This window comes from Vespula vulgaris, chromosome 3, assembly GCF_905475345.1.
Source record: "Vespula vulgaris chromosome 3, iyVesVulg1.1, whole genome shotgun sequence".
Classification (NCBI taxonomy): Eukaryota; Metazoa; Arthropoda; class Insecta; order Hymenoptera; family Vespidae; genus Vespula; species Vespula vulgaris.
In genome coordinates this window covers 7,470,330-7,484,588 of record NC_066588.1, presented here as the reverse complement: position 1 = coordinate 7,484,588, position 14,259 = coordinate 7,470,330, and the positions used below count along the sequence as shown (strand labels likewise).

The following is a 14,259-nucleotide window of genomic DNA, read 5'->3' as shown; positions in this document are numbered from 1 at the left end:
AGGTCCTTAGTAAAAGAAACAAGAGAAAAAAACAATAACAAAACCAGTATTATTTTGTTCGATATATAAAATTTGAAAAGACGCAAAACGAAAGAGAAACGTCGCTTTGTTCGAACAAGATCTTAAGAAGAATACATAGGAATGAAACGAAGCGGAAACGCTAGAGATCGCGTGGCAAATTATCACCATGAATCCACTCAGCCGTTTCCTCGTCTCGAAACTGATTTCGATAGCACGTTCCTCGAATAAGCATGGAAGAACGATAGTCGTCGAGCGAGTGAGTGGTCACTCGTTCTATACTCGCTTATATGAACGCACGCATGCACGCATGTTGTGGGCTGGGCAAGTCGAACGGAAACGGTGCGGTTCTGCGGAGCGGAAGCTTCGAGCGGAAACGTCACGAGTCAACGGGCGCTTCTCTGATTACGCTCCTCGCAATCTCGAGAGGAGATAAAAAAATCGTATAACGCGTACTCTGCAGTGCTCGACTATTTTCGTCTTTATATATATACCTATATATATATATAAAATGTTATATATATATGTATATAAATTATTCTATGTACGTATGTAAGTATGTATATGTCCATTTCTCGTTCTTACGATTTCGTCGCTGTATCTTCGTTCGCTTCCTCGTGCAGTCGTCGTCGAAATGTGATATCTCAAGCGACTACTCAAGGACGATTTGTTGAAGAACGGCTTTGTTATTTTCACGCATGGTTACCGCGGGACTCTCGGGACGCGTATCTCAATAAATAATCTTTCCTTTTCTTTTATATTTTGGTAAACTGTTCTTACGTTGTTGTAGCCCGAGAGTGTTTACAAAGTAACGAATGTTAAAAGGATTTCGAAAGACATTAATATTTATCGATCGACGTATGTAGCTTTAGATTATACGTCAAATATACAACGTACATAATACACGATAATTCTTGGCTAACGTAAACATCCATTTTGATAATTAATATTTCACATTGCATTAAGAAATTCTTGTTACTCATTGATTTGTCACTTTCTCTTTTCTTTTCTCTCTTATACTGCTATAGTCATGTATACGAATCTTCAAATTTTAACACGATGAAGTTAAAAATGATTTTAACAAGGATATGCGTTGACCAAAAGAATAAAAGTATTAAATCGTGAAAAGTCCTTTCTTTGTTCACTCGACCGCTCACGTTGATTTTAGCGTCGACGCAACGAACGTTTTCGCTGTTCCATCTGCCTGTGGCCGCGTTGTTTTTCGAACAAAACAGGAAAATATTAATTTTACATGAGCGACGGGATACGTACATACGTACATACTACATACATACATTTTTAGTTTTGCGGAACAACCGTTGTGCTGAAACGAAATGAAAATAAAAAAGGAAGAAAGAACTCGCGTGGGAGAATATGGTTGGATAATAAATGCATGCGCAGCTACCAAAAATATTCCCCTACCGCTTCTAAACCGTTGTAATTTTTGAGAAATTTTTACGCTTTTTTGTTAGTTTTTGTGTGAGTTTTCTCTTCAATAATAATTCATATATATATATATATATATATATATATATATATATATAATAAGTATATTGACGTTAATAAAACTGCAAGTCACTCGATCTATTTTTATTTTACAATTTGTTCAAAATATCGATCGAATTATTTATCATATTATTACGAGTTTAGTAAGATACAAAATAATGTGTAACCTAGACTTATTTGAAATATGTCCTGATAATTATTTTACATGATGAAAATTCATTGGTATCGGTAGGCAAAGTAAACGCGTTTCGAATATCATTTAGGTTGTTACATATATAATCTGAAATTTAAGTGCCACATCTGCCGCAACAAATGGAAATGAAATCCTATTGAAATACAATACTATCGTTGAATGGCCGATATTAATGAATCTAAACCCAATGAGAAATATTTTTACGTTTTCACTCGCATTCCTGTATAAATGAACGATGAAATTCAGTACTTGCGGACGCAAAATTACAATTACGATCGTGTTATTGGGTGTCGTTGTTCGAGCGATTTTTTCTACTTTTTTCACTAAAATAAACAATAAAAAAATATGCACAAAGATGACTTTAAATAATAAAAATTCACTTTGATCACTGGAAGTCACGATCGACGAACAAAAATGATATGCATATACACATATATATATATATATTTTTTTTCTTTCGATAAAATTATAATTGCAATTACGAACGCGACGTAAAGAGAATGTATCACACGAGCATGCAGGTGATCGACTAACCGAAAGACTACCTCGCATCGAGCGAGTGTAGCAGCGTGTCATACGCGTGTACATAAGGAGAGTAGGAGGAAGAGAAAAGGACAGATATAGTCGACGGCATATCGTATCGTATCGCTGTACGATTCGTACACGAAGAAGAGGCTAGTAACGTCCAGCAAAGGCTCGGTTACAGCTCGAACGAGCCGGCAACTACACGACGACGACGACAATGACAATGGCTTGGTTACTCGCTCGCTACTCGCTTACTCGCTTTGGATGGAAAGGGACGAGCGAAACAGGAAGGTGGTCGTATCAAATGCTTAACGCCGGCAAGCCGACACAATGCTCTCCTAACACGAACCTATGTGAATATATATATATATATATATATATATATATATATATATATACAGTGTGTGTATGGGTGTGTGATATACAATTAGTTATGTACATGTAATAGATGTACGTAACTATATGTATGTATGTATATATATATATACATATGTATGTATGCAGGAAATATAAGCGCACAGCTGGTCAAAGTGCGAGTTCACGATAGACATTGTTTATTCCGTTGCAAAACGGTCGAACACGTTACAACGCTTTGCGAGCGTGTCGCGAACGAACGAGGTGAGACGGTGTTTCGATTCGCTCACTGACTCCTGATTCGTCCTTGTCCAAATCCTTCCGTTTACTATCAGTCGTGATTTTCTCTGTCGCCGCTCGTTGAATTTATGTCTATATGGTTATGCATACATGTATATATAATACATATGTCGGTTGAGTATTTTTTACGGTTTAACATAAAATTTGATGGGACTTTTTATAATGATTATTTTCTCTTTGGACTATCCCCAAAACCGAGTGGATCCTCGTTAAATCATAATTGCCTTATACGAGAATCTCAAGGACTTTCGTTAATTCTAGAAACGTCTTTCTTTTAATTCCAATCACACACTGCACTCTAATCTCGACCATTTCGCGAATAACGTTACTGTGGCGCGACGATAGAACAGTCTCTGATATCCGATAAAGGATCGATATATCTGAACTTCGAGAACCATTTCCGTTAGAGTGGCTTTAATTGCCGTACGAACGTTCGAGGGACTATAAAACCTAATTAATGCGATAGATACATTTATATCGAATCGAAAGGTGTGCAAGGTTTGGTAGGGAGCAACCGAAGTTGAGTCAAACGGTTTTAGGTCGAAAGTCCAACGACGAGAGGAAGAAAGAAAGAAAGGAAGACTAAAAAAAAAAGATGAAAGAAAGAAAAAAAAAGGAGGGGAAAAGTTTTCTCAGCTGACATTTTCCAAATCGCGAGGACTTCAATTTTATATCCCGTCGATATCAAAACTACGTTTAATTAACCACAAAATCCAAACGGTTCGCAAACTCTCGAATTCCTTTATGGCCGACGAGACTCGTGTTACCAGAATTCAAAGTTTCTTCCTTCTCTTGAATTTCCATTCTCTTTTCTTTTTCATTTTATTTTATTTTCTTCTACTTTTACTTTTATTCAAAAGATGCATCGAGTAAAATCGTATTACCTGGTGTGTCCTTAAGCATCATGCGACGTTCTTCTCGTTTACGTCTACGTTACAATTCTCAAAAGCCATCGCGTTGTCTCGCGTGTATTTCCTCGAGAAACTTCATCCCCAGACTTTCGCGCGTAACACGTATCCACTATTCACCACCTACGCGAACGCACTCAACAGGTTATTGCGCTCGTACGACTTACTACCTCGGCCTCGATTCACCACGATTTTTCTTCCTACTATATATTATGCTATATCCTGTATATCGTATAACCGTGCTCATACTCACGACGATAATTAGTTATGAACATTAATTACTGACTAATAAAGAGAGTAGTTCCATGAGTTCTCGATCAAAGTTTCTTTCTCTTTCTCTCTCATTCTGAATCTCTCGAAAGTGAGAGGTTTCTTTAAACGTTAATTACTGCGTTATAACGTTCGGGTTATTTATCGGGCAATTTATGAACTGGACAATATGTACTTGTCCAATAGTAATTTTTATTAATTAATATACATTTCGTTGTGTATAATATGCCGTTATTATAAGAAGGAACGAAGTAATTGCAATTGCGAAAGTCGCTCGTACTTCGTCCTGTTTCTTTCTTGAGTCTGTATGAAAAAAAAAGGATAAAAAAAAAGAATTCGACGAGATAGGAAGTTTCACGTTTGTTTGTTCGTTCGAATATGTTTTAAACAGTTTTGAAGGGTATCAAAAGGGAAGTTGATTAAATTGACAGATCGACGATACTCGTCTGTTACCAAAAGATCGTTCGATTTTCTTCGAAGCAATGAAAATTCTTTCAATATTTATTTTTCCTTTCTCTTTCTTCCTCCTGACGAGTGAAAGAAGAAAGAAATCTATTAAATTGGTTATTCCTTTCTACGCCTTCTCTCCATTGAATATCTTAAATAAATCGTTAGATCGAGGATCACGTTTTGCTAATCTACGTCATCTGGTTTAAGATACGAAGGCTTTGAGTTCGAGATTTGAGAAATTTTTGATCAATGGCAATGACGACGAGCTTGCGGAGAAAGGAGTTCACGGATCACGAGAATCGAGTCAGCGAAGGCGGTAAAAAGCATCGGTTACCGATCTCGAGGGGCCACGGAAATGGAATAGGTTTGAAGGGGTGTTGGAGCGAGAGGGAGAAAGAAAAGAAAAAAGAAAAAGAGAGAGAGAAGGGACAGAAAGAGAGAGGGGAAAGGAGCGAAGCCGAGTTCGTATTAGGGGTAATGGGCATTATCTCCATCGATCCTGGCTCGCTATCCTACCACTTGACTCCCACTTCGCCTCCCATAGCTTCTCTTCACCTCCCAACAGGCCACCTCCGCCATCGTCGGTAGTAGAAACGGGTGGTTGGGTTCTCGTTCGAATCAACCGTGGTAAAAACGCATGGGAATTCGTCCGTTCATGGGATATACCAAAGACATAGGATCGAAAGGATGTAGGATACAACTTTGAGCTAGCCGATGGGAAAGAATTCGAGTTTGGTCACGTAGATCGTGTAGCTTGTCAGTTATGTGCTTGAAATCCTTTCCCATGTAAGGTTCACCACGTCGAAAGAAAAATTCCTTTCCACCGAGACTTATTACGGACGATCATATATGTTCAAGGACGAGAAGGGAACTAAACAAGTTTTTCGTTCATCTCGTAAAATCGACCTCAAGTTGGATATTCTTCCGATACGCTCTAGACGATGATACTTGGCTCGAGACTTCATAAATTATTTCCTTTTCCATTCTATAATAATAAGGATTTTATTTTCTCGTAACTCTTTGGTAGAAAAGCTGTCCGTTGAGAGAACTTTACTTGTATTCGAGACGTTAATACGGATAAGACTGTCTTTATTTTACCGTAGCATCGAATAAATATCGATCTTCTAGAATCAATTTATGACCACCGATAATAATATATCGGTAAGGTTCGACCAATGATATTTGTTCGCTTTACGTAAGGTGATGAATTAAAAGGAGAAATCTTCGAGAAATGGTCAACAAAAATAAGAAAGTCGATTGCACTCTTCGTTTCTTATTGTTGGTAAAAGCAATCTGTCGGGGTTACATTAGAAACTTTTCGTTCGAGTCCATTTTCGAAATCCATTTTCGGAATCCATTCTCTCGAAGAATTTTCAAATTTATACTTCAACATTCGAGATTTCTCTCTATCTAGACCAGTTTCTCCATCATCGCGGTAATTACGGACGATGTACGTTGAAGCCGCTTTCGAGAATCATCGATTTCAAATTCTCTCGAGACATGCTTGCTCGCAAGCGTGTGTGTGAGTGTGTGTGTATGTGTGTGTGTGTGTGTGTGTGTGTGTGTGTGTGTGTGTGAGAGAGAGGCTAAGCAAATCGCACGTTTCGATTACGTTTCCGGACTTTACTGTCGGATTCGTCGGATAATCGTAATTCCGATTCCGCTTCCACAGCTGATATCCCACGGTCTCCTCGATATCTAATCAGTATAAATTAGGACGGAGGAAAGTGTGGGCTCGTCTCTCTCTCTCTCTCTCTCTCTCTCTCTCTCTCTCTCTCTCTCTCTCTCTCTCTCTCTCTCTCTCATGCTAAAAGAAGCGAGACAAGGATGGAAGAGAAGTTGAAAGAGGAAATGGGAGATTCGACGAATCGAGGAAGCGGTTTAGAGACTTTTTTTTACGAGGGTTTTACCTCTCTGCCATCACTAACAGCAGCATCACCTCCTTTAGCACTATCTTCGTATCACCTCCACTACTAAGAGTTGCGGTGTGTGGCTATTGCGATGCGTCAAAGTGGAAAGATCCTGCCTGACGGTGACTAATTGTCGTAAAGACGATTCGTGATACGTTTTATCTCTAAAATCCGATTGTCTTCGCTGACGGAGAAGTTCAGTCAGCCCTTCCCTTATAAGCTTACGTTCGCTGATGCACGAATTCGAGGCTGTAATTTTAGATTGCAAACGAGAAAGAGGAAAAAGAGAGAGAGAGAGAGAGAGAGAGAGACACAAAGAAAGAGAGAGAAAGAAAAGATCGAAGTGTCATGAACTTTCCAATCTTTCAATTATCGATAATGAGGGAGGGTGATCAAGGGAAGTAAAGAAACGGTGGTGTTGAAAGAATCTGAGGTTATGTTCGAGCTACGAAATTCAATAGAAAAAGAGAGAAAAAGGAGAAGAAGAAGGAAAAAGGAAGGAGAACTAGTACTATAGCTGCTACTTTCGATCGAGATGTTATCGGATAGCTTTCTCGAGCGAAAACTTTGCGAGACGCGTATCATCAAGAAAAAATGTGTCACGTCTACGCAAGGAACACGTTCCAATCCTAGTTTAACACTTTCAGGTCTCTTTCGTTCATATATTCTTTTGTTTATATAAGACGTCGCGTCGTGTTGATCTTTTTGTCGATGAATCATAACGTAGAGAAAGAAGTTCGGTCTTTATAAAGAAACGACGATAAGATAGGTAACAACGATGATACTTATGATACTCGGTAGCCTTTGTCTATAAGTTATAACAATCTAAAAAACATCGTTGCTTGTAATAAATATCATTAAATATTTTTTAATGTATACGGTGAGATGAAAAATGAAAAAGTACGATGTATCTTAGCTATCCATTTGTTTCACTTCGCAGAAAACAAACGGAATGATCGTTAATTAAACTTCGTCTTAATAAGCTGATTATAACATTTCGACTTTTGAAACTGCGAGAACTTTTTATGTTAGTTTTGTTCTCTTCTACGTTTATGCCATAAACTTCGCACTCGGTTGAAATATGCTGGATATATACATGCCCATATATATCTATGCCAGAAAGCGCGAGGAGAGAAGCTAAATGAGTTCCTGATGATCCTTCACGGTCCAGCAGTGTGCACGATTCTTCTTCGATCGTGCCGAATACCGACTTATCCTTATCCTACGGCCTCGGTGTACTATTTCTACCGGGTCGTTTGATCGCTATCACTCGTTTCATAATAATATTTAAAGAGATAACCGATAGAAAAATAACGACGTATCGAAGACAATTGCAACTAAAGATTCTCGTATTATCTTGAACATTTTCCTTTCTTTTATTCCTGGCTATCTTAAGAATTTTAATTATCAACCAGCGTTATTCAAAAGGATGGGAGAAAGAGAACAGGAAGAAGAGAAGGGGTGAAGGGGGAGGAGGAAGAAGAACGATCGATCGTAGTTGAATAAAACCGTAGAAACACGTATAATTCGGGATAGACCAGAGGAGACCGTAAAAACACCTTTCAGACAAACGCGATCTCGAGACGAGCATTGTCTCTCTCTCTCTCTCTCTCTCTCTCTCTCTCTCTTTCTTTCTTTCTCTTTCTCGAATTAGTCGAATATTTTTCGTCAGCTTTTACAACATTTTAATTATTCGCAGCCGTCTCCATCCTTATACGTTTTCCATTTTTATTAATCGAATCTCTCTCTCTCTTTCTTTCACGAGGAAGGAAAGGAGCTTAAAGCGGCAGTTAAGTAGCGCCGAGCGTGAAAGCCGGAAAGTATCTTATGGTCAAGTGCGTTTCTTTCTTCGTTTCTTTCTTTTACAATCGAATTTCCTTTATCTCGTTTCGATTGTCTTTCTGTTACATTGAAGAAAGTACGGAAGATAGAGAAATAGAGAAAGAAGAAGAGAAAAAAAGAGAAAAAGAGATTTATCATTGACAGTGTAGGAGGAAAAGGTAAGAAAGAAAAACAAATCAAAGCCGAAGTTGTCGTAAGACGAGAAAACGTGTTCGTTGTTCATTCTTTTCTTTCGTTTCGAACAACTTTTTCTATCACGCTCCGTTACATCCCCTTCTTTCATTTATTATCCTTTGTCCTTTGATAATAAAGTACCCGATTACGAAAACGTTGAAAATCCTTCGATATTTTCTATTATTATTGCTAAGAATTATTTTACTCCGAGTGTTCGTGATAAAATTGTTTATACGGATGAAATATATAACTGATCGTAACTAATCGTTTATATACGTGAAATGTAACTAATTGTAACAGTCGGTTGGGTTAGATACGTAGAGTAGAACGTGAAACTAGACGGACTACTCGACGGGAGTTGGTAAGTGAGCGAATGGTGACTGAGTGCATTTCACAGTGAGAGCCATCTTTTACGCGGCATAAGGGCACCCCGTGGTTCTCCGGAAACCAGAAGATAGCTAGATAGGTAATGCGATGCGCCAGCAGCATCCCTCTCATTCTTTCTCTTTCTTTCTCTCACCCTCTCATGGTTCCTTTTTCAGCAGCCTCCTTACTTTCTTCGGCAGGCTGGCATCTCGCGATAAGTAGATCTCTATCGAGATTATCTCGAGCAGCCGGTTACGTTATTACCGCGTTTGAGACGCGAGAGCCAATGATGTTATCGAATTCTTTGCCTATCGAATTTCTTCTCCAGGAATTCTCGATTCCTTTTCGACGTTTCTTTTCTCTTTCTATTCTTCCCTTTTCTTTTCTTTCTTTTTCTCCCTTTCTTTTTGTTCATATCTTTTCGAATTTTTCATCTTCCCGATCGTGCTCAACTCGAAACGGTTTCGCTACGGAGGGTGGAAGAGACAAAAGCGAGAGAAAGAAAAATTCTCTTGGATAAAATCGCTCAGGGAAAGGAAGAAAAAAAAAGAAGAGAAAAAAAAGGAAGTAAAGGAGAGCAAATTCTCACGGAGGGTGAGATCAGAGAGAGAGATATAGCGGGAAAGGGGTGAGAAACGTTGTTGGATTTTCTCGCTCGTGACGCGGCATTAAGATAGCGGTTTTTCTTCCTCGGAAAGTAGTAAATACGCAAATAAACTTTCCTCGTTAACCTATCAGGATTTCGATAGTCCCGATCTGCGGCGCCCGTTTTTTGGTGAAACGTTAACTTCCTTCTCAGAGGTGGTTTCTCGAGAGGATACGAGTAAACGACGATCGATATCGAATTCTTCAAAGCAAAACGACGACTACTCGAAATACTTTTTTGCATTTAGGAAATATACCGGATCCCTTTCGAGTGCTACGAAGCGTGACAATAATGAATTCGAAAGGTCGTCACGTGCGGTTCGCCTAATGGCCGCAAATTTTGTGAACGCGCCTAAAAAGAACTTTGAAAGAGGAACGCCATTCCCGACCCTTTCAGACAACCCTCCTTCCCCTTCTTCTCCTCTACCTCCTCTTCCTTCTTTCGAGTGACACGCGGCAGCCTAATTAAAGTAAAATTCTCGCTAACGCTCGGAGAAGGATCACGGTCGTTAGCTGTCCGTAACTGTGTTTCCATTTAGTTTAGTAGTACTTTAGAAAGTAGAAGTAACTGAATGGCGTTAGGTAAAAATCGATTGACCTATATTTAGCTTGAGTGCGGGTGAAATAAAATATCTTGCTAATTACGCGGCTCAGGACGCGCGTTAATTACACGGTTACGGTGTTTTAATAAAAAGAGAGCGTGAGAGAGAAAGAGAGATAGATAGATAGATAGAGAGAGAGAGAGAGAGAGAGAAAGAGAGAGATGATCGAGCTGTCCTACCTAACTCTTTACCGACTTCGAACCAACTGAAACTTAAATTGTACGAAGTTAAGATTCAATTCAAAAGCTTTTCATCGAATTTCGTTGAATGCCGAAGGCGAATACATGGTAGATAGGTAGAGATACCGACGATGAGAAATCGGTCGAAGGCATAAATCAAAACCATGGCATCGTTATTATTAGCGCGTATCGCGCTTGATCACTCGCCGGCAGTCGATTTCGACGTGCACGTCGAACGAAACGATTTACGATAGGTCGTGCATCTTGAGAGAGAAAGAGCGAGAGAGATGAGGTAACTCGAGCCGCCGAGAGAGAACACGACTTCCGCATCCGGCTTTACAGTTCCAGCTTTATAGGTTTCAAGGGAAGGATGGAAAGACAGAGACAGAGATAGAGAAAGAGAGAGAGAGAGAGAGAGACACCCCTGGATATCTCCTGGACATCTCGACCGAAAGGCCGGCCAAACGGCGAACACACGAACGAGCACTATACCGTTCTGACGCCCGCTGCTCTGCAAAGTACCCAACCATTAACCGAAAGAACGTAAGAAGTAACTTACCAGTCATAGCTTCTACTCTAATATCCTACAAGAGAAAGAGAAAGAGAAAGAGAAAGAAAAGGAGAGAGAGAGAGAGAGAGAAAGTGAGATGCACGTACCAGTAAGGTACTTCCTCCTACGTGTTTGTCCTCGCATGGAAACTAAATATAGAACTGACCGGGAAACGAGAAAGATGTTTTCCAGCGAGAGCGAACTATACGCGCTTTCACCTTGAAGACACTTCGACCTACCGCATGTTATTGATTTTTAAATAAGGCTTTCGAAGTATGTTTATACCTACGTATATGTATGTGTATACTCAATATTCTTGAATAATGTATCCTATAATTTCCTTACGGACGATTTGAAAAGAATACAATTTAAATACTATCAAGATTTTCAATTAACAATGTAATATACGGAAGATCTTATCGGTTTTTCTAAAAACATTGCAGTAAACTCCTGCATTGGAAAATATCTTCTTGGGCAATTTGGAAGGATCCTTATCGCTCGCACCCATCTATCTATCTCTATCTATCTCTTTCTTTATCGAACGATCTTCTCGCCCAAATTTCTTTCGTACGTGAAGAAATGCCGAGGTCGGTCGTGCCGATCGAATAGAAGACTTTTTTTCTTCCGACACTCACTAGGAAAGAGAGTAAAGAAAATGGCGGTACGGAGAGGAAGCGGCGACGACGAGTACGCGGAGTTGGGGTGGGATGGGAGGGTGAGAGAGAGAGAGAGAGAGAGAGAGAGAGAGAGAGAGAGAGAGCAGGGGGCGTCTGACTTCTTTTCATGCCAAATTTTAGATTTATCCCTTCGTGAAAGGGGGTCAGATTTTGCTCTGTCGGAGTCAAGGCAGACGGCCAAGTCGCACGGCTAACCCATGCGGTTCTCCACGTGTAATCCACGAGACGTCGTCGCTCTGTAGGACGCGGAAGAAGCTAGAGATAGGAATCCTAGAAAGAAGAGGAGAGGAAGAAGAAGAGGAGAAGGAGGAGGAGAAAGGAGATTTCGATTCGTCCCTCGCGCCTGCTCTCTCTCTCTCTCTCTCTCTCTCTCTCTCTCTCTCTCTCTCGCTTCTTCTACTGTGTCCTTTTCTCCGATATATCCTTGCGACGACGTCGTCGTCGTCGTCGTCGTCGTCGTCGTCGTCGTTGTCGTCGTCGACGTCGTTTCCCCTTGGGAGCCGTAGTCGTAGGTATCCTCAAATATTTCGAACTCTTTGTTCGCGACAATGTCCCCTTTCTTTCTTTTCCTTCCTTCCTTCCTTCCTTCCTCTATCTCGTTTTTCTTTTCCTCCTCCTTATCTCTCTCTCTCTCTCTTTTTCTTTCTCTTTCTCTTTCTCTATATAACGAGAAAAGAGAAGTAGACCAGAGAAGTAGAGTGGAAACGTATGTAACTGCTTGATATTTCTGCGCTCGCATTTTACGATGAGTCTCATGGAAAAATGAAGTCTAAGTATCGACCGAGGACTCCTTTTCAGCTAAAACAATATCGTTTCATTCTGAGATCTCTACTTTCTCTTTCCTCTTCTTTTTCTTTTTATCTTTTCTTTTCTTTTCTCTTCCTCTCTCTCTCTCTCTCTCTCTCTCTCTCTCTCTCTCGACAGGGCCACTCTTTTCACTAGATACCTTCCTGCTTCGAAACACCAAACTGGTCTACGACCGATAGCCGTTTCTTCGGGTCCTTTGGGTCCCGACCCCTTACTATACATCCTCTTTCTCTCTCAGTCTCACTCTCCCTCTCTTTTTCTCTTGCCCTCTTCTTCCTTCCTCTTTCACAGTTAGCTATCCCGTACGACTATGTGGCAAGCGACGAGTCGAGTTGCCTGTGCTGTCGGCGCCATACTACCCACCTTCGTCTCCATCAAGTTTAACTTGGCGCAGCGAATTTCCAAGTACCGTTTTACGAGCTTTCGTTGCCACTGGGAATAGAGGGATCGGTCGTTACGCCTCTCGGTAAATGTTGTTCTCAAAGTGACTACCTTCCCCCTCTAGTTTCTCCATCCACTCCTATCCGTAACCCTTTTACTTCGATTCGAGTCGGGTCCACTTCGTTTTCGCGAACCTCTTCTATTACCTACAGAGCCTTCTGTATGGCTCTTCGAACGATGAGAAATAATTAATTTGTCGATCCTTTTCCAATTCATATGTAAAACTAATAATACGATATTGATTCTACGTCAATTTATCATACATTAAGAGTAATGGATTCCTATGTCCATGAGAAATAGAAAAAGAGGACGGAAGTTCGTTACATGGACCTACATAGTTTATCAGAATTTCTTGGGACAAGACTAAGATAGGTCAGTTCTATCTTTCGTAAAAGACTAAGGACGAACGATTGGATCTTTCTAAGTCGATATCTTCCGAATGAAATATTCGAGAGATTCGAACTAGAGATGCGTCACGTTCATATATATTACAAATCGAGCTATAAATTTTAGTGCTACCTCATAGCGGTTTCAATCCGTTCTTCGAGATAAAACATTTCCGATGATACTTTTTGATGACTTTTAATCTTACGTCGGGCTTAGTTATGGCGTGGTCTTTAGAGGTTACTAAAGAAGAAAAAGAAAGAATATGAAGGAAGAAGTAATTTTTTAACCGAAAGATCATGAAAGGTATTAGTATACGTTAAAGCTGAAAAATGAATTAAAACAAGGGATTAAGGAATATTTATTGGTTGAAGAGTTTTTAATCCGAAAATATTTTTCTTCCTGGCTATATAAAAATTTCGTTTCCTTATTCGTTATTCGTATAAAACAACAAACAATACAATAATAATAATAATAACAATAATAATAGTAATACTAATAATATAAATAGAGATAATAATAAGCAATAAACTCTAACAATTTTGTCGTAATTAAAGGAAAAACAAATATATTTATCATATTAATGAGTTTAACTTCATTCAAGGATGGAATGTCAATTTTCCGAATCCGTTTGAACGAGTATAAATGCGATAATTACGTTATGTTAACATTAGAAATTAATCGTTAACTGGAAGGAGGTAAGCGCAATCTTTAGTTAAGTACTAATAAGATTGTCCTTGTCTCGTGCGAATTAACGGTCTATAGTCTGGGCCGTGGCGTTTCTCCTCGGTGGCGCACGGCATTCAAAAGGTATTAAAAGAGATAATGAGATCGTAATTATTATTATCTTCAATCTCTGAAAGCAGCTTTCATTTTCAGGCGTTAAAATGTGTCGGACATGAATATTCGATAAACGAGATTAAGGACTATTTTTGCCTCCTTTTCTTTTCTTTCGTTCTTTCCTAGTCTCTCTCTCTCTCTCTCTCTCTCTCTCTCTCTCTCTCTCTCTCTCTCTCTCTCTCTCTCTTTCTCCTCCTCACTTTCGTTCACCAAGCCTGTACTCGCAGAGTTACGAGCTGTACTAATTAAGATAACGGAATTAAGAAGAACGTAGGAGAGTGGGGTAGAATGAGAGAAAGAGAGAGAGAGAGAGGGGCA

General features: G+C 39.6%; 1 protein-coding gene across 7 annotated transcripts in view; it reads right to left on the bottom strand.

Moving 5' to 3' along the window:
- Positions 1-14,259, bottom strand: part of LOC127062112 (nucleolysin TIAR) — a 387,317-nt gene that overhangs the window by 137,924 nt on the left and 235,134 nt on the right. The window contains exon 1 of one of the 7 annotated variants that reach the window (XM_050989792.1): positions 1,922-2,512. The exons of the other annotated variants lie outside the window; for them this stretch is intronic. The gene's annotated coding sequence lies outside the window, so the exon portion shown is untranslated. Of the gene's footprint in view, positions 1-1,921; positions 2,513-14,259 lie in introns of those variants that run through there. 7 annotated transcript variants of the gene reach the window in all.